At 39.7% G+C, this 20,200-nt stretch overlaps 1 long non-coding RNA gene across 1 annotated transcript; it reads left to right on the top strand.

Moving 5' to 3' along the window:
- Window positions 1-7,254: 7,254 nt before the first annotated feature.
- On the top strand, window positions 7,255-19,542 carry LOC128532114 (uncharacterized). The gene is made up of 3 exons (XR_008361268.1): window positions 7,255-7,422; window positions 16,101-16,177; window positions 19,420-19,542. It is a non-coding gene; the product is annotated as an uncharacterized LOC128532114 (long non-coding RNA).
- Window positions 19,543-20,200: the final 658 nt, after the last annotated feature.

Here is a 20,200-nt window from a genome sequence, read left to right as displayed (position 1 = left end):
CATACTGATCTGCCTCTCTTTTTGTATTGTTCTTTTTGGGAATTCTTGCTAGTTAGCTAGCATTTATGATTTATATACCTCAATGTTTAGCATCATTGTTGAAAATTAAAAGGTATGCTACTTACTGTATTTAGAAAGATCCTGGAAAATGAGCTCTACGTTCTACACTATATGTGAAAGTATGTACTGTAGGTCACTTTCTAGACAACAAGAAAGTGTCTGGCTAACACTGACTAGCCTCCTAGCTCACTTCTAAGCTAATCTACTGTAAATACGATTAAGGTTTATGCATTATGATTCATAGTTTACCATAATTACAAAAAATACATAGTATGCAAATTTTTATCATTGTAGTTTTATGGCTCTATATACTTTTATAGTTTAATGTTTTTATATTGAAAAGAAACAAATATGCTAGTTATCAAAAAGGTTTCCGTAGAACTTCCTGGATAATAAAAAGTAGAAATAAGGTTTTAGCTTAAATCAGCTAGCAACGTAGCAAAAAAGCTTAGCAAAAGAGTTTAGTAAGTTTGTACCTCATTATTTTAGTAAAAATGAATTAAGGAATAGATATCAAGGAATTTTCTGGCTAACAAGTGATTCTAGTACACTATATGATATAGTCATAAGACTAAAAGATTCTAGCCAACAATAATTAGTGACATAGTTTGTTCAGTTTAACATAGGTGCACAAAAATAAACAAATCTGTTAGTTATTAAGGAGGTTTCTATCTAGTATACTTATGTTATAGGCTATGTGGAACTAGCTAGTGTTCTGGATAATAAGAGAGTTTAGCAACAAAGTTAGCTAACAAACTAAGTAAAACATTGAATAGGTTTTTTATCTCATAGTTTCCCATCACCAGTAAAAATGAACAAACATGCTAAGTATCAAGGAACTTTCTAAATAACAGGCTAATATAATAGATTATATAAAACTAGCCAGCTTTCTGGACAACAATAAAGTAGCTATCTACCTCAGACTAGCCTCATAGCATCTTAAAAGCTAACCATAATATGATCAAATAGTTTTATGGTTTTATGGAGTTTTGTATAATTACCTAATGTACAACCATGCTGGTGACCAAGAATGCTTATAGCACCAAAGCTAACATTTTAAGCTATTTGAAAATAGCTAGCTTTCTGAGCCTCAAAGTGTCTAGCTTACAGGCTAATGATTTTGGCTATATTGGAATAGTTACCAGTCTGGACTTGAAAACTGTTTCTAGCTAACATCAACTAGCCATGTAGTTATGCAACAAGGTAACCTATGTTTCATTGGTTATATACATTATAGTTCACCATCAAATTTAATAGGTGTTGAGGACGTTTTTAGCTAACAAGAGAAACTTGTTAGTTGTTTTATAAATTATTTATATAAAAAAAGAGTTTATGCTTAAAATAGTCCTAGCACATTTTCTGGCCTTATTACTAAAAGAACTATCACTAACACTAACTAGCTACCTAGCTCACTAAGTGGTTTGCTAGTGTTATTGAGAAACGTCATGATGACTAGCAGGCTTTGTAATCAACATTTAGTGTTAAAATAAACAGTCAAAGTTGCAGAGAGTGCTAGCTAGCTCCATCAGATATATTAACCACATTACCTTCTTAGCTAGCTAGGTGGACACTTGTTGCCTGCCTCTTTGTTATTCTTTATCAGTAACCTAGCTACGGATCCAAACTATACATCGACCAACAAGTGGAGTATTTTTTTTTCTTTAACGTTTGAGATTTTTCTCTCACACGAATAATGCATAGCATGAGTAGCTCCTGCCCTCTTTCCTAAGGTGAAGATAATTTGAGCTGGCAGAACTTTGACGCAGGTCAGGATTTGCAGGGACTGCTGGGTAACCAGAGCCCATCCGCTCGTCACCACTTCCTGTCTGGAGGATCAGCGGCTCAGGACGCCTCCGCACAGGAAGCAGGCTGCGGCAGAACGAGTCGGAAACTGGCTCTAACCTGGGCTTAGCTGTCTGCTGATGTCAGAAATAATCCTTGTGTTTGAGTGGAAAAAAGATGGAGGGAAAAAAAGAATTGTTCTTAAAGGATAAATAGCGGATTCATTTGACTAAAAGAACAATAATGTCACGAATTCTAGCTGAGAGTCGTGAAAACTTAAAGATACCGGAAGATGATTAACTTACTCGTACACAGTTATATATTAGTGCTGTCGAATTCTTGATTCTGATTGGTCAGAAAGTGTTGATACATTTTCCATAAGCTCTTACAGTAGCGTAGCTGCAGATTGATATGATTAACATATTCACTCTGTTACTGTTTCTATAGTAACAGTTTACATAAGGATTTATACCAGGGAAGTAATATACGCTTAATAATAAACAAATGTTAAAAACATGTTAGCTAGCAAAGAAAGATGCGTATTTATTTATAAAGGGAAGTTTTCTGAAATAGCTAAAAACATTGAAGTTGTTGGCTAACATTAGCTAGCCATCAACAAGGAAAACGGGTGTAACACTAGCATGTTAAAAAGGTTTGTGACTTACCTAGCTTTCTGGGCAAAATTCTAATATAACATCAATGATAAAAATAAACAAATAGTTAATTCAGTAATTAATTAATTATTAATAATAATAATAATAATAATAATTTAGGCACTTTGTGGGGAAATAAATAAAAAAAATCTTTCACAACATAAATAGCTATATGGCGGTAACTTTCATAGATACCTTAATGATTAGCATGTTTTTTAGTAGTGTTTTTTATACTAGAAAGCTAGCTAGCTTCAAAAGGAAAGTCTTGATCAAAGAATTAACTTGTTAGCCAGCTGTAGTTTGAGCTATAAACTTTGTTTGTTTGTTTATTTTTTAGTAGTCATACTACATTAAAAAACTGTTCAGAAAACCATGTCAACCATGCTAATAAGCTAATGTTTCAATGTTTAGGGCTAATATATAACATTAATAATTTGTTTTCCTTAAACGATTAAAAGACCTTTAAAAAAACTATGCTAGTTTGAACTTTTTTATCTAGCTAGCTTTCTGGAACACAAGAAAGATTCTTGTCTACAAGAAAGATGTCTGGCTAACACCAACTAGCCACATGGATGGCTAAGAAGTTATGGTTAGCTTCTTCGGTTTTAAGCGGACATTAGTGGTTAAAAATGTTTATGGTTTATACACTGGATGGAGCTAGCTTATGTTCTGAGCTACAACAACACTAACTAGTGACCTATTTAGGTTGTTAGCTCATTATGTGTAGTTAGTGTTAGCTAAAGAAACTTTGTGGGAACTAGCATGCTTCGCAACACAATTTAAGGTTTAAACTAAACAGTAAAAACTCTTACTAGCTAGTTCCATAAGACATAAAAAAAACATAAAGTAAAAGTTTAAGCTTGTTAGCTGAACCGTTTTGAATCATCACATACACATTACTGCACAGTGAAGTTCTTTATTCTTTGCGTATCCCAGCTTCTTATTAGGAGGCTGGGGCCAGAGTTCAGGGTCAGCCATTATATAGCACCCCTGGAGCAGACAGGAACCTTAATCAAGGGTCCAACAGCAGCAACTTGTTGGAGCTGGGGCTCAGGCCGCCGACCTTCCAATCAGTAACTGACACACACTGAGCCACCACCACCCACTCGCGCAATCATGTTGCTTTTTTACAGTAAAATATATAAGTGAAAAAGAAAAACTAAAGTAAAGTGAAAAGTGTCGTTGAAATCGAAATAATGCTTTCTGAGCTCTTTGTTTTTGTTTGTTAGCGTTGTGGATAGAATTGCTAGCAAGGAATAAATGTTCCTGCTTTCGATTTTGCCTTCTGGGAAAACATTTAATATTGTTTCAGTGATTGAACTTGTGCAAGTCATGTTTGAACAATTACGTACACTTTATACAACAATTAGTTTCGAACAAGTAAACCTATTGATAATAAACTTTAACAACACTGGAATGTTTAACTATATGTATCACTCGGCACCCCAGGTGGTCTACAATCATTGATTACGTTAGCTGTTGGTCGCAGCACTGGTGATAGTAGGTCTGTACGATCCGCAATACTGAGGAGAGAGCAGCTACCTGCCAAAACCCACATTCAAACCAGTCAGGATTTGGCCTCCAAGTGGCGCAGTGGTAAAGTGCTCGCCCTATCATCCGGAGATCGCTGGTTCGACCCCCGGGTGATGCTGTTTTCCTTTCACAGCCGGAGGCACAGAGAGAGCTGATTGCCTGAGCTCTCTCAGGGGGGAGGGATGAGAGGTACTCGCGCTCCCACATTAATCACGGCCAATCAGGGGCGTCTGTGAGCTCGCGCACACGGAAGGAGCGGCTAGCGCTTTCTTCCGAGTGTGTTACTCCGCCCCTAATGGTGTGTGACCAAGCAGTTCGAAAAGATGCGGTCGGCTGTGGTCACGCGGTTTAGAGGAAACACGGGATAGTCTGAGTGGTAGTAGTAGCCTTAATGTGGGAGCCCCCTAGTGACGGGGAGGAATTGGACACAACTAAATTAGGGGAGAAAATTTGAAAAATAAATTATATGTATATATTTATAAAAAAAACAGTCAGGACACTGTTTGTTTTCATTTAAGAAAGAAAACAAACTTGATAACGTGATGCATTTAGATGTATAAGATGTCTCTGTCTCTCTCTGTCACCACGGACGCCGCTAACGCTCGACTTCGGCGTTTAGGATCTCGTGGGTTTTTTTTTTTATGTAGGTGAAGCTCACAAGTTGTTTCATGTGGACTTTAAGTACAGTAATAAAGGAACTGCAACGTGCTACTTCACGTCCCTGGTTTAGCAGAAAGTGTATCCCGTCCCAGCATGTCCGCGCTATACTTGGTGTGTGTGTTAATCCTGTGTGAAGGGTTTCAATCGCTAGCGTTCTCCAATGACAGGCTGCCTCTGCCCAGGATTTGCTTGCACCCCCAGCAATTTCCGGTCTTGTGGAAGCTCGAGTTCTAGCGCCCTGAACACACACACACACACACACACATCAGTGACCTCCAGACTCTCCTGCTTGCCAGCTGCTCTACACTCTAGCACTAATGTGTGTTGGAATGTCTGTTAGACGCTCTGGTGCCCAAAAAAGATCCTATATATCCCATGGCCTTGCAGTTTTTTTTACAGTGGTTCTGGATTCTCTTGGGTCAGAAGGTGTTGATTTATTTTCTAAAATGTCGTTGACGTTTCCTGAACATAAAGAGATGTTTATTAGACATTTACGGAAGGAGTCTCCAGTGCCAGAGGATACGCTGTGACTTTAGACTAAAGTGTTTTTGTGCCAGTGTTTCAGACGGCGAAGGCTGTAATTGTTTCTAAGAGACAAGGCGTCGCTCTCTCTCTCTCTCTTACACACACACACACACACACACACACACACACACACACACACACATCTGTCAGCTCTTTTTTTTTTTCCAAAATAAAAAAAAAAACCCGACTCGTCTTATCTCCAGTACAATTAAAGCACAACGACTTCAAAGGAGCACCTGGGTTACATTGTGTCGCGTCTCCACTTCCTGTCTCCTGCCGTCTCCCCCCCTTAACCGCACAGCTGGGCCAGAGCGAGCGTGCAGGGGATTATGGGAAGGCCAGGTGGAGCAAACAGTGTGGTGGGCGTAATGGAAGCTCTGCTGTCACGCCGAGGAGCCGCGGGCCATCCTCCAAACCACCCACAGCACAGACAGAGACAGAGCGGAGACACTGCAGAGAGACGGGGACAGAGAAAGATAGACGAAGACATACAGAAAGAATGAGAGACACAGAGAGACAGAAAGAGAGATGGACCAAGAGACTGACAGGGAGACACACGCACCAGAGATGGGCGGTGAAATAGATTTTCAGTCTGTCTCTCTGTGTCTCTCCTTCCTCTGCCTCTCTTTCTGTCCATCTCTTATTCTGTCTCTCTCAGTATGTCTTTCCATCAATCCTTCTCTTTCACCCTCCTACTCTGTCTTTCTTTTCATATTCCTCTTCGTCCATCGTCTTTCGTTCTTTCTGTCTCTCAATTGGTTTCTCTCTCTCCTTTCCTTCTGACAGTCTCCCTGTCTGTGTCATATTCTGTCTTTCTGTCTCTTTCTGAATGGTCCAGTCTTTTATTCCTCATTTTAATTCTCCATCTCCGTCTTTCCCTCTGGACATTCTTCTGCATTTCTTTTTTTTATTTCTTAGCCCCACTTTCTTTCTGTCCATCTCTTATTCTGTCTCATGCCATGTCTTTCCCTAAAACCCTCTCTTTCTGCCTCTTATTCTCTCTCTCTCTCTTTTCTTGTCTTTTTGTCCATCTCTCTCTCTCTCTATCTCTCTTTCTTTTCTTGTCTTTTTGTCCATCTCTCTCTCTTTTTCTCTCTCATTCTTTCTGTCTCTTAATGTTTCTCTCTCTCTCCTTTCTTTTTGTCTTTTATTTTCTGTCTTTCTGTCTCTCTCTGAATTGTCCAGTCTTTTATTTCTCATTTTAATTTCTCTTTACAGATCTGTCTTCCCCTCTCCTTCTCTCGTCTTTCTTCTTCTTCTCTCTCTAGACCTTTTTCTATCCCCTCTGACTTTCCTCAATTTCTTACCCCTACTTTCTTTCTGTCTATCTCATAATTTTTCCTTCTACACCCCGTCTCTCTCTCTCTCTCTCTCTCTCTCTCTCTCTCATAATGATCAAGTGGAAAGTCTTGGGAGGATCTCATAGTGTAACTCATACTGCTCCTGTTCTAGACACAAAACCACCAGCTAATCATACACTGTGTGTGTGTGTGTGTGTGTGTAGGGGGGGGGGATCATTAACAGAGCTCCACTTGCCTCAGAGCCTCAGTTCTGTGCCCCACCTACACACACCGGAATGCTGGAGAGGAATGAGTTGAATGGTGAAGGACACAGCGAGGTGCTTTGTCTGGACGTCGTGTTTTTTCGTTTTCGACTTTGACTCTCGTGTGTGTGTCGCAGCACTGAACAGAAAAAAAAAAAAACTCAACCGCTTAGCACGCAGTTAGCCCACGGTTGGGACACACCATACACACACACACACACACACACACACACACAGGAATGTCATGTGACAATGTAGTCTGCCATTGTCCGCAAATAATATGTGTTTGTGGGTCCTATGGTGAGTCTCGATGTGTAAAAGTGTGTGTGTGTGTGTGTGTGTGTGTGTGTGTGTGTGGTGTTCTGACAGATCTTTTCCTTATAGAACTTCACAAACACACACTTGCACACACTAAGAGAAAGACAGGAAATGAGACAGAGCAGTAACCTTGCAGCTGAATAAAAATAGCTCTTTATGTAAGGCAGGTCTGTACACACACTCACACACACGCATACACACTCTTACACACACTCTTACACACACTCTTACACACACTCGCCCACACTCATACACACTCATTATTTGAAGCAAGGCCCGAGGAAGAAGCGCCCACGCAGACAGGTACGGGGGCCGCAACAACGACCGAGCCTGGCGCTGAGATTCAGGGTACCTCACACACACACACACACACACACACACACACACACACGGTGCTGGTTCTCTGCCACAAATGGAGTATGTGATTATTTGTTTTATTAAAAAATAATTATTCAAGATAAAAATAGTTACTACAAGTATAATCACAGCAGTGTGTGTGTTTGTGTGTGTGTGTGTGTGTGTGTGTGTGTGTGATGTTTTTTCTTTGTAAGTGAAGGTTTTCTCTTTGTGAAAGACTTGTTTCTATATTTAGAAACGTGGCCTGATTTCAGAAAAATAAGCAACACAAATGCGAACCAGTCTCTCACACACACTCCTGCGTGTAGTGTACATGTGTGTAGATACTGTGGGATCACACACACACACACACACACACACATGGGGACTGGTCTAGCCGTCTCAAGGGTTACTCCTGGTCAGATATATTTCTGATAGGTGACCTCTTCTCTCTCTACTTCCACCTTTCTTTCCTTTCTTTCTCTCTCTCTCCCTGTCTGTCTCTCTCTCTATCTGTCTCTCTCTCTGTCTGTCTCTGTCTCTATCTGTCCCTGTCTCTCTCTGTCTGTCTCTCTCTCTCTCTCTTTCTCTCTCTCTCTACTGTCACTCTCTCTCTCCCTGTCTGTCTCTCTCTCTGTCACTCTCTCTCTCCCTGTCTGTCTCTCTCTCTATCTGTCTCCGTCCCCCTGTCTGTCCCTCTCTCTATCTGTCTCTCTCTCCCTGTCTGTCTCTCTCTATCTGTCTCTCTCTCTCTGCCTGTCTCTGTCTCTGTCTCTCTCCCTGTCTCTTTCTTTCTCTGTCTGTCTGTCTGTCTCTGTCTCTCTCTCTATCTATCTGTCTCTGTCGCCATCTCTATTTGTCTCTCTCTCTTTCTCTCTCTCTCTCTGTCACTCTCTCTCTCCCTGTCTGTCTCTCTCTCTATCTGTCTCTCTCTCCCTGTCTGTCTCTCTCTCTATCTGTCTCTCTCTCCCTGTCTGTCTCTCTCCCTGTCTGTCTCTCTCTTTGTCTGTCTCTGTCTCTCTCTATCTGTCTCTCTCTCTCTATCTGTCTCTGTCTCTCTCTCCCTGTCTCTACCTCTCTATTTATCAGTACAGTTGCAATTAGGGTTCTCAGACATTTAACTGTTCTCGTCCCACTACACAATCACGGCACGGGAATCGATTTATTGATTGCAGTACACTATGTCTGACTGTGCTACAATAGGTGGCGCTATGCTCTACCTCTCTTGCTAGTATTTCCAGTTGACGGAATTTACAGACCAACTCAATCGACAAACAAGCTACTGTAACTAGCGGCAGCCTGGCAGAATATCGAGTGGTGAGGACACGGGCGACGTGAATGCGCTGTATGTTTCGTACGATGTTATCTGAAGGTAAAATGACATCGCCGGCTTCTTCCGGTGTTAAGAATTTTGTTCCGACTTCCGGGTCGAAGCCTGTGGCGGGAACTGCGGGGCATAAATTCTGTTGAGGTATAACGGGCAAGAAGTAGCTCGTCTTGTGTGAGCAGTAGCTAGTCTGAGTCTGAGCAGTTCACGATTTCAGTTTGAATAACTTTTAACATTTATATTGAAAGTCCAGTATTAATCACTCACAAGTCGCTACTTAGAAGCTTCAAACTGTTCCACTTTCTACCAGCTTTGTTCTCAGACTGGATTAGATTGGAGTACAGCCATGGTGAAAAGGTTTGATAATGACACAAATATTAATTTTCACAAATTCTGCTGTTTTTAGATCTTTGGTGTCAGATGTTCCTCTGGTCTACTGAAGTATAATTACAAGCATTTCATAAGGATTTTATTGACTACAATTACATTAAGAGTCAATATCTGCAGTGTTGATCCTTCTGTTTCAAGGCCCCTTTGAAGTTCACCCTGGCATGCTGTCAATCAACTTCTGGGCCACACCCTGACTGATGGCACAGCCCATCCTTACATAATCAATGCCTGGAGTTTTTCAGAATTTGTGGGTTTTTGTTTGTCCACTCGCCTCTTGAAGATCGACCACAAGTTCTCAATGGGATTAAGATCTGAGGAGTTTCCTGGACAAGGATCCAAAATTTGCATGTTTTGTTCCCCGAGGCACTTTTGCTTCATGGCGAGGAGCTCCATCATGCTGGAAAAGGCATTGTTTATCACCAAACTGTTCTTGGATGGTGGCTCTCTGAGGATGTTTTTCTACCGTTCTTTATTCATGGCCGTGTTCTTAGACAAAATTGTGAGTGAGTCCACTTCCATGGCTGAGAAGCGACACCAGGCATAAATGGTCTCAGGATGCTTTACTGTCGTCATGACAATAGAGATCAACAAAGAAACCACTTCTTTCCAGGAAAAAACATCAGGGACAGACTGATATTCCGCGAAAGGTGCAGAGGGCTGGGGTGAAGTCCTTTACTCTCATGAAGTCATTTTCCAATTCCGACTCTTTTGTACATGTACGCTGTAGATGCTAAACTTCCTGTTACAGAAATCCAGCCTTTCTTTTCTTTATTTCTTTTCTTTTTTTTTCACAGACAGTGTTTAATCAGCGTGAGTCACCTCTCGTTGTTAATCAGAACATTCTCTTCTTCACCGAGAATATTCGATTATTTCCTGAAACTAGCGACTCAGGCTAAACCTCAGGATCTGATGCACCTCATTTCGGTGATTAGCGTGACGGATGTAGGCCAGTGTGTCAGGCTTCTTACGCTCGCCGCTTCTCCAGAGGACGGCTTTCGGAGCTCGCTTATAGGAATGTACCTGAATCAATCAGCCGTCAAGAGAGAGAGAGAGAGAGAGAGAGAGAGAGAGATGTGACTGCAGCAGCTCTCAAAAGGAGCATTCCAGCTGACATGAATCATCCGCTGCTGTCTCGGCCGAGCCCACGCACCGCTCGGAACTGTGGGTAAAAATAGTCGTTTTAAAGATCCTTTAAAAATAACGTGTAGGAGAGAGAGAGAGAGAGAGAGAGAGAGAACATTGTGTTTTAGCCCACTGATCCTCCAGAAGGCATGATATTAGACACAAGTATTAGTCACTGCAACCACTTCTTCACACACACACACACACACACACACTAGTTATCTCAGGTCTTAGTCCTGGTTATATTTCTTTCTTTCTTTCTTTCTTTCTCTCTCTCTGGCCACCTCTCCATCAACGACTCTCTCTCCCTTCATCCCTTCCTCCCTCTTTTTCTCTTCCTCTGTCTATCTGTCCTCCTCCCAATCTCACCATCACTCTCTCTTTCTCTTATCATTTGCCATTTTATATCTCTATGTCTCTTGCAATCTGTCAGTCTCTCTCTCTCTCTCTTTCTCTCTCTCTCCATCTCAGGAAGTCAGTTCAGAGCGTCGAGCGTCTCAGATCACAGCCCTGTCTCCTGAGTGGCAGCTCTCCAGGAAACGATTATAGCCTCCCATGACAGGACAGGAAGGGAGAGAAAGAGAGATAGAGAGAGAGAGAGAGAGAGAGAGAATGAGAATCCGTTCCACTTGACACAGTGACAGCAGTGCATCACTAATCTCTCCACCAGAAGAGTTTGCTTTAAGTGCTTTAAAATAAAAACTCCATGTACACGTCCTCTCTCTCTCTCTCTCTCTCTCTCTCTCTCTCTCTCTCATCATCCCTTCCTCTCTCATTCAGCCAGAAAGACAGAAAGCACAGTCAGAGGATTTATCAGCCGCCTGTCCATCTCCTCTCAGCGCGACAGCCGGTTGACTCATCCTGCCGTGTCTCACTTTGTGGCGCCGTTGCTAAGCCAACCTCCTAAAGTAAATAAATAAATTATAATAATGGGTAAAAAAGAAAAAAAAAGAGAGAGAGGGGGGGTGCATTTAAGCAGGGAGAAAATGAATGAAACAGAGGGAGGAATGGAGAGATGTGTATGTGTGTGTGTGTGTGTGTGTGTGTGTGTGAGTGTGTGTGTGTGAATGACAGGAGGATAAATGCACCAGCCTCTGTATGAATGGACGAAGCAGCAGGTTCATCCTCATCACTCTGTCCTAAAGCTTCATTCATCATTTATGATTTATAAACTATTTAAAGAATAAAAGACGCCAAAAATAATCACTAACAGAGTGGTGCGATGAGGGAAATGAGGGAAATCTATGAACTCAATGAACTGTGTAGCATCATTCCAGTTACACACCGGCTTCGTTCACATTACAAACCAAATTCACAAAAATTCAGATTTTTGTTTATTTATTTTTTTGGTTTAGTCGTTTTGCAGGATAATGATTACAAGCGACATTTATCTGCCTCTAATGTGGATACGTCTGTCCTCTGGAACGGCACGCATCGATACTGATGCTGACTTCTTTGCCATATCATCCAGAGATGGCAAGTTCGAATCCCGCAGCCGGGAGAGGAGGGATGGGACGCAATCAATCAATCAATCAATCACGGCTCTACAGCCAATCGAGCAAAAGAAGCGGACAGCGGTGCTCCTCCGGGTGCGAGCTCGCCGTTGGTGGCGTGACATTTGGCCTTATCCAGAGTGACTTACATTTTTCATCTCATTATACATCTGAGCAGTTGAAGGTTAAGGGTCTTGATCAGGGGCCCAACATGGTGGTCGTGGGGTTTGAACCTGGAACCTTCCTAACTGTGGTCCGATGCCTCACCCACGTAATCACGTGGCTCAGTGGAGTCTGGAAGTAGCTTTAATGTGGGGGTCCTGTAATAAGGGATGGGAATGGGATACGACTAAACTAAGTTGTCACCACCTAAAATAACAATAATAATAACAACAATAATTATAACAATAACAATAATAATAATAATCATCATTTTTAAAATTATAAAGTTTTTTGTAGTAGTCGTAACCGAGGAATAAACCTGTGTGCCGAATGGGAATGGTTGCTGATTATTTTTCTATCTATTACGCCACGTTTGATTCCGTAATTAATGTATTATTCTGATTTTGAGATAATTCTGAGATCTTGCTGGTGAATATTTATTACAGAACATTACTCTCACACAAAAGACACACAGAACAGCAGAGTCAGAGTCGCGCAGCGTAACACGGATAAGGTAGCTAAGGTACGTCCTCTCGGGAGCGTGTTTGCTTCACGCGGGTAACGCGAGCGCAGAAGGACCTGATCGACCCCGAAACTCAAACAACTGCAGCATCAGAGGATTCGATTTCTCTGGCTGGGACGGGCCGAGCGTTGCCACACGCGCTTACTGGATGAGCGCAAATCTCACAAGCTCTCGGGTCTGAAGTGACTCACACGGGCCTGCTGTCATAGAGATGTGCTCAAAAACAAAAACAAAACACACACACACACACACACACACCACATAGCTCTTTTTTTCTTTTTTTTTTTTACACTTTTAGGACCATGACCAAGGTCAACCCAACACTGCTCGAACCTCCTCCTCCCTTTGACATGCCACAGGACTGAAGCCTTTAGTTCAACACACACACACACAAACACACACACACACACACACACACACAGTCACGCCACCACCATCACCATCATCTTAGCATGCCTTTGTATGTTATCTACTGCCATAACAACTCTACTTCCTGCATTCTCTCTCTCTCACACACACACACACACACACACACACACACTTTCCATTACATTGACATGATGATTAATGTAGGTCATTAATTCCAAACTTAATCCTAACCTTATCCTCAACCTCAGTAATCAGGAAATCTCTCATTCCTTTCGTTTATTTATTTATTTGTTTGTTTGTTTATTCAAATGCGTACATTTCATTTTAATCACTGGGAATCATTTATTTATCTATTGCACTAGATACAGATTTGTTTATTTGTATTAAGTCACTATTACTTATGGAAGTGTCGCGTTCATGAAAAATTATGATTTTTCTGCAAAAACTGTTAAAATTCTACCAAGTTTACATAAATTTATTATGCAAAGGTTTAGCAACGTAAACAGTGTAGCACCCCGTGACGCTTTGTTCACAACCCCCCTGGATCAGATGTCTCGGTGACATGTTCCAGGTTCATAATCCTCTCACGTCGCCCCCTCTTCTGGATTTTTTTATCCATAAATTTTTTTTATGATTGAAAATCACAGTTAAGGATTTGTGACGCGATTCATGACAACGATCACGATGGGGCCGGGCTTGAAAAACCGAACCTCCAGACATGATTCAGAGTTTTTGGTATGAAGTAACCTTTAAAATAAAATCCAGGGTGTAACTTGTCGAATTTCAGCATTTTGCCGATTCCACAGGGGTCTCAAACTTTCCGATTTTTATAAAAAGTAACAATCGGCAACAACGACAATAATCTAGTTATCGGGCACAAAAAACAAAAAATAATTTTTTTTATTTAATATGATGATAGGCGTCACATGGTGTAGTGGTTAGCACTGTCGCCTTGCACCTTCAGGGTCCGGGTTCGATTCCCGTCTCTGTATGCATGGGGTTTGCATGTTCTCCCTGTGCTTGGTGGGTTTCCTCCGGGTACTCCGGTTTTCTCCCACAGATTGGGCTAATTGTCGTGCCCGTAGTGTGTGTGTGTGTGAGCCCTGCAATTGATTGGCACCCTGTCCAGGGTGTACCCTGCCTTGTGCCCTAAGCCTCCTGGGATAGGCTCCAGGCCCCCCGTGACCCTGAATAGAGGATAGAGTTGTTGTTTTTTCTAAATAAAGGTTCTAAAGTTTGATTTGGAAACCTGATGAACAAATAAACTTTAATCATAGAGGTTCACAAACTTTTGCATTATTGAATCCTTTTCCTCCTGTTTTCAGTCGTGTTCATTTAAATATGTTCTATAAAAATCAGATGATCTTTTGGTTCACATTTAAGCACATATAGTATAGAAAATTATAATTATTAAAGGGTTCACAAACTTTCAATCAACACTGTATAACCCAGACACTGCACTGGCCTTTTCTTCTTATCATTTTCAAGTCTCTAAATGTTAATCATTACACACATGAGTACAAAGGAAAAGAGAAATAGTCCCGGAAGGGGCCCGGTTTGTCCATTTTTGGTCGTATACACAGGTACACACACACACACACACAGGCGATGTGGAAAGTCCCTGGCGTAACCTGGTCAGCACCTGAGCCAGTGAGATCTTGGTCTTGTCTTGGTGAAGTGGTGTAAGGTGACACTGACCTCACACTCAACCCAGTTCACATTTCTCCAAGTGGCCGAGGGGAAGTTTCACACTGTCCTGAAAACAACACCGTCATCGTTCTGGGGCGCTATTGTGTGTCTTTTGTTGTTGACACTGACAATAGGGGTTACGGTTTACGGCTGCATTCACGGTTGAGTGACCTGTAGGACAGTGACAGTGTTTATAATTATTACTGTGTCCTGGATAAAATATGAGGCTTACATCAGAAAGAACATTGGATAATAATAATAATAATAATAATAATAATAATAAATATAATAATAATAATAATAATAATAATAATAATAACAAGTATAATAATAATAATAATAATAAGTATAATAATAATAATAAATATAATAATAATAATAATAATATTAATAATAATAATAATAATAATAATAATAGTAAGCCAAATTCAAAATGTTGGTGCTCTTAGAAAAGCAGGTGAAAACTTATTTCTAAGAAATAAATATAAAAGAAAAAGAAATACAGTAGAAAATAAAATTTAAATAAACTGCCTAGCATCCGTTCATCTGTACATCTTTGACACGATCGTATGGCCCGTGCTTGTTTTTTTTCTTCTTTGTTTTGTTTGCTTCTTGATGTAATGATTAGTTTAAATGCAGTATCACTTGACTAAGAGGAGTAGATTTTTGGCGCTCACTGTTTGACAGACCAATGTCCGTGCATCTATTAGCATGAGGAAACAGGATCGAGTCAGGGAACCGGTTTAGTCTCCAAAAGAAAAGAGAAACACTAGCATCATCAGCACGAGCATTTCAGAATTTGTAAGTATTTCGGTTAAGAATTATAAATTGATAATAATTTGAAGTCGTTATATTGTGGCGCATAGTGCTAGGGGTCGTTTATTCAGCGTTAAAACAACGTCATTTTTTTCAACGTAATTAAAAAAACAACACGATTACAAAAAATTTTTTACCTAATTAACGTTATCACAACATTTTAACAACCTTAAATTCTTGGATCTCCAAAGAGGTTCAGTAAAGTTATTACTCTGTATCTGGAGCTCCAGGTCTCCAGTGATGAAGACAAGCTGCAGTGAGTTTAATGTTTTGACCTAATAACCCGAGGGCAACCGGGGGTGCCAATACTTTAAGCTTAGCTAAACATTTAGAGAATGTCGAGTGACACATCCTGTGTTTTAATCTCAGATGTTCAAAACAAGAAAACTTTTGAAGTTAAACATTATATTTAGAATTATTAAAAAAATACTCAAATCAATCATTTCATATTCAGTTGTATATCATTGGCTTTAAACAAACAAATAATATAAAAAATAATATAAAGAAATTATTATAATAAAAAATAAAAAATGTCATAATCACTATTAAAAATAGCATTGACCCTTTAATCCAGAAAATGTGTTTGTGTGTGTGTGTGCGTGTGTGTGTGTTTAAAAAAAATCATGAAATATGTTTATATATTATTATGTAAAAAAGGTTAAACATAAAATGCATAATTAAAAAAAGATGCACTTTAGTACATATGACATACTGCATCATTTACATATTTAAATATGCTTAATGATCTTTTAAAAAGTGTGTGTGTGTGTGTGTGTGTGTTGGTTCTTTTTTTCTGCAGCAGATGATTGATCATCACAAAGGGCCGGGTGAAGCCTGGCGTCTGGTGGAGTTGAACTGCAGGAGGGGTCAGGAATGGTAACTAACACACACACACACACACACACATAGAAACAGACTGAAGGAAAGTGGAGAGCAGGCTGCATGTGTAAAGGGTCTTTGAAAAGGTGTTAAATGGCGGGATTAAAGAGGACAATGCAGGGCACTAATCCTCTTTTCCATGTGCTCCCCTTCCCCTTGACTTACCCCCACCATACCCCCCCCCCACTCCAACACATTTACATTTACATTTACATTTAGTCATTTGGCAGACGCTCTTATCCAGAGCGACTTACATTTTTATCTCATTACACATCTGAGCAGTTGAGGGTTAAGGGCCTTGCTCAAGGGCCCAACAGTGGCAACTTGGTGGTTGTGGGGTTTGAACCTGGGATCTTCCGAACCGTAGTCCAATGCCTTAACCACTGAGCTACCCCTGACCCCTCCCCGAAACAAACTTCTTTCACCCTGCGCTGGAAATGCTAATGCGAGACATTCAGAAACACTTAACATGACCGAAAGCTCAACGTACGAATAACAATGAGTGTCAGCGAATCTTTAGAGTTCACGTTTATCTTCACGGCCTCGAGAGCAGTTACAGCGGAAAAAACGTGTACGAGGTGCCGGCCTTCAAGGTCACCGTATTACATCATCAGGTCATGTTCCGCTAATTAGCATAGCATTTTATCTATTTATGCTAATGCTTCTTACTTCTGGTGGCAGGCTACCGTTTCTATAGCGACAGCGTAAGTATTGATACGGTCAGGTTTCCTTAAAGTGAGGCGACGATTGTTGATCCTTTACGGAAGGAGTCTCCAGTGTCAGCACTTTGCAGCAGTGACAGTTTTCACTGGAAAATCTTCAGCACCGAGGAGTTTACGCTCTCTCTAGGTGACACGTCTCTCTGTGACAGGACAGAACCGAGACATTAAAGGGATAAATACAAATATAAATCAAATAAAGTCTCTCTCTCTCTATAACGTGACGAATTTACAAAATATTGTAAATGTAAAATTTTTTTTATACAAATGTTAATAACAATAAATAAATATTTATTTAATGAATGAATAATGATAAATTAAAGTAAATAAATATTGTTGGAACGAATTAGAATATAAGGAAGTTATTCATAAATGAAGGAATGTGAAATAAATACATTAAATACAAACAAAAATATGAATTAAAAGTGTAATATAAATATATAAGTAATGAATCAATAAATCAATAAATACATATATAAAAAATAAAAAAATATTTTAAAATGGTAATAAAAATTATAAAGTAATAAATAAATAAATAATTAGGAATATAAACAAACAGACATAAATAAAAAGACACTTCAGGAAGTGCTGTTCTAGGAAATGAATCATCGTCCAGGTGCTAACATTAGTTCCGCATGCTAAACAGCTCAGCTGATTAGTTTCTGCGATACAGAGTGTTTTATTCACCACTAAACAAGTCTTTCTTTTCATTTCAATGTATTTCGTTATAAAGCCGTTTCCTCGCAGCGGCTCCGATTAAAAGCTTTAAAGTGAAAATCGTCAAGTTATTAGTCTTTTTCCGCGTAGTTTGTTTTGGAATAGTTTCACACAGAGTGTCAGAAAGGGGACGAAAGCCAAAAGGAAGGAAGGATGGAGGAGGAGTGTGTGTGTGGGGGGGGGGGATTGGGGGGTTGGGGGGGTGTTGGATAACAGAAGACAGAATTGAAAACAATGGGAAGTGCTGCACAGTTTGGAGGGGAAGACGGCGTGACGCAGGTGCGAAAAGCGAAGCCTTCCAGGTCCATGAAAGGAGCCGAAGGTCAAGGGTCAGGAGCTTCCTGTGTGATGTGAGAGAGATGTGAGAGGGTGTTTTTCTTGCCGCCCCTCATTCCGAGAGCCGGTGGGAGAGACGCGGGGCAGCGAGGGGTCGCGGTCGGGTCAAGAGGTCACCTTTGAGCTTCGAAATGAAAGAGAAGGAACGATGCTTTAGATAAGCGTGGAATGTTCCGGTTGAATGTGTATGTGGGGGTTCGGGGGGGTTTAGTGGGTATGGGGGCTTGATGGTCGGGGGTGCGAGGGGGGTCTTCGGGAGAGAGTTTCAGTTCCTGAATTCGAGCTATTCACACACACACACACACACACACACAAAATTCCTTACCGTGTGATTAAAAATGGGACAAAACCTCAGCCAAAAGCCTCCGTGTGCTTCCTCAGATCTGGGTCTCTCTTCCCGCGCCTCACTACACACATTTCTTTTTTTTTTCTCAGTTCGTTAAACGCTGATAGAATTCTAATATGTCTAACCGAGGTCACATTACCGTTTAGCAAAATTTTTCATTTTCTTCATTTAGATTCACAGCGCTGTTATTTCTGTTATTTTAGAAGCTAATTAATTTCCCTCTAACAGCACATGCTGCAGTGCTTTATTCCTCTTACACCACAGCCACTCTATAAACCAGACATCACACTTTATTATTTAGATTATAGTTTATAGTTACGTTAAACGTTGGCGAACATCTGTGAAACGAGTCAGAACAGAACCTAAACCACAGCTTTACCCCGACACTGGAGACGCCTCCCATAATCATCATATACAGTAAGTGATCTGTAAGGTCACCGTATCGATGATTACACTTAAAAAAAAAAAAAATTATAAATCCGTTCACCATACAAGTCCATGTGATTATGCTGTTACTATAGCAACGCTAACGATGGCCAATCAGAAGTGAGAATTGAACAATGCATTATCAAGTGGAAAACCCCCGTTAGTAAACTTAAAAAAAAAGATAACATTTTGTTAGTATTTAAGTATTAATACTAAAACAGAAAGTTTACCCCCCCCCACACACACACCCACAATCCAAAATGAATACAATTATGTTTTTTTTCTTCTAACTACAGATGTTACCATATTAAAGCTTTGAAATCTTATCAGACGTTATCGTAACTCTTCTTTAGATCGTGCACTTTGACAGAGTGTGTTGTACTTCGGCGTTATCTCTCTGTACCGACGTTTCATGTTTTATTCTTGGGAACAGCGTTATCTTCTAGATAAACCAGTCAGTAAAACAGACAGAAAAATGCTAATCACTCCAAGGTAAATGCCATTTATTGCACAGGATATTAAAACAACGACTAATAGAATCTACTGTAGTGGTCTTAAAGTCAGCATTTGTTTGACAGTGTGACAGGCGGAAATACAACAACAACAAAATAATAATAAATAAAGAATGTGCCTGAACATGTATTGTTTGTGTGTGTGTGTTTGTGTGTGTGTGTGTGTGTGCGCCCTGCTGAAAGACATGGCAGCTGCCCGGCTGCCTGCATCACACCCCTGTCCCAGCTCGGGTTCACACAGAGGACAAACAGGAGACGAGCTGAAGTTCGACTGACGTTAAAAATGACAAATATACTGTATATATATATATATATATAAAAAATTACAAATATATTTTTAAAAGGTTTGTATTTATTTTTATATTAAAATATATTTTTAATGTATAAAACCTTATGATCTAACATTCTTTAAAAAAAAAAATCCTGATAATTTGTATTATTATTATTATAAAAAAAAAATTTTTTTGTTTCTCAATTTTTTTCTTTTTGGGAATTGATTTCTTAAAATATTCAGATTTTCAGTTGTAAATTGGGAATTTATTCCTTTAAATATGAACTTTAAAATGTAAGTGTTTCAATTTAGAAATTAATTCTTAAAATATTGTACATTTTTCCCAAAATATGATTAAAAAAAGTTAAAATTTGGACTTTATTCTGATAATATTTTAATATTTTTTCTCAAAAAATTAGAACATTGTTGTAAAATTATAAGTTTATTCTGATAAAGTATTTATTATATTTTCCTAAAGTATAAAAGCTAAGCAAAAGTAAAAAAAAAAAAACTTATTTCTTGAAATTTTAAGACCATTTAGATTTTAAATTCTAAAAATTCTCAAGTTCTGTGATATTTAGTTTTTTCCGCCTTAAAATAGCTTTTTCATGTTTTTCTTTTCTCAAAACATTGTTAATGTAATTCAAATGCACAAGATTAATTGAGAAAAAAAAAAAAAAAGAACCCCACTTC

Source organism: Clarias gariepinus, chromosome 10, assembly GCF_024256425.1.
Source record: "Clarias gariepinus isolate MV-2021 ecotype Netherlands chromosome 10, CGAR_prim_01v2, whole genome shotgun sequence".
In the NCBI taxonomy this organism is placed as follows: domain Eukaryota; kingdom Metazoa; phylum Chordata; class Actinopteri; order Siluriformes; family Clariidae; genus Clarias; species Clarias gariepinus.
This window is presented reverse-complemented; position numbering and strand designations above follow the sequence as displayed.